The 812-nt window shown below is 37.1% G+C and overlaps 1 non-coding gene across 1 annotated transcript; it reads right to left on the bottom strand.

Annotated features, from left to right (window-relative positions):
* Window positions 1–98: 98 nt before the first annotated feature.
* On the bottom strand, window positions 99–171 carry Trnav-aac (transfer RNA valine (anticodon AAC)). Its single transcript has one exon. It is a non-coding gene; the product is annotated as a tRNA-Val (tRNA).
* Between the last annotated feature and the right edge of the window lie 641 nt (window positions 172–812).

The following is an 812-nucleotide window of genomic DNA, read 5'->3' on the forward strand; positions in this document are numbered from 1 at the left end:
GTATTAGCACCAATAACTCTAGTAAATGCAACAAACTAAATATAGCAATCCCCTCTATAAAAAATACCTGTGTAAAATCAAAAGAGAAAGCAAATGCTAGGTTCCAGCGAGTTTCGAACTCACGAACTTCTGCGTGTTAAGCAGATATGATAACCACTACACCATGGAACCAGTTGTTAGTGACACCGTCAAATATTGTTTTATCATTCACGATTTGTATCTAATACTGAATTTATGTTGAATTCCTTTTTCAAAACACAATGGGGTATAAGATACTGTGAATTGGCTAAAAGTATTTAGGATTTCGAATCCTGCTGCAGATCACTTTCCATTTAATGAAGACTAAATCGGGTTTGGGGTATTAGCACCAATAACTATAGAAAATACAACAAACTTAATATAGCAATCTCCTCTAAAAAAAATTCCGGTGTAAAAGAAAAAAGAGAAAACATATCCTAGGTTCAAGCGAGTTTCGAACTCACGACTTTCTGCGGGTAAAGCAGATGTGATAACCACTACACCATGGAACCATATACCGGCTGTTTTCCATCATTGTCATATTATATTGGAGCTGTGAAGAGCAGAGCTCGCCGAATCGTTAGAACGCCAGTCAAAACGAATAGTAGCATTTCGTCCGTACTTACGTTTTGAGCTCAAATTCATCCTTTTCTGGTCGATAAATTAAATACCAGTGAAAAACTGAGGTCGATGTAATCGACTCATCCCCGACCTCCCCCAAGCTGCTGTTGTGGCCAAAGTTTAAAATAATACTAATTATTGTTATATTTCGGTGACCGGAGATTGAATTCAAA

The sequence above is a fragment of the Octopus bimaculoides genome, unplaced genomic scaffold (genome assembly GCF_001194135.2).
Source record: "Octopus bimaculoides isolate UCB-OBI-ISO-001 unplaced genomic scaffold, ASM119413v2 Scaffold_365144, whole genome shotgun sequence".
Lineage (NCBI taxonomy): Eukaryota > Metazoa > Mollusca > Cephalopoda > Octopoda > Octopodidae > Octopus > Octopus bimaculoides.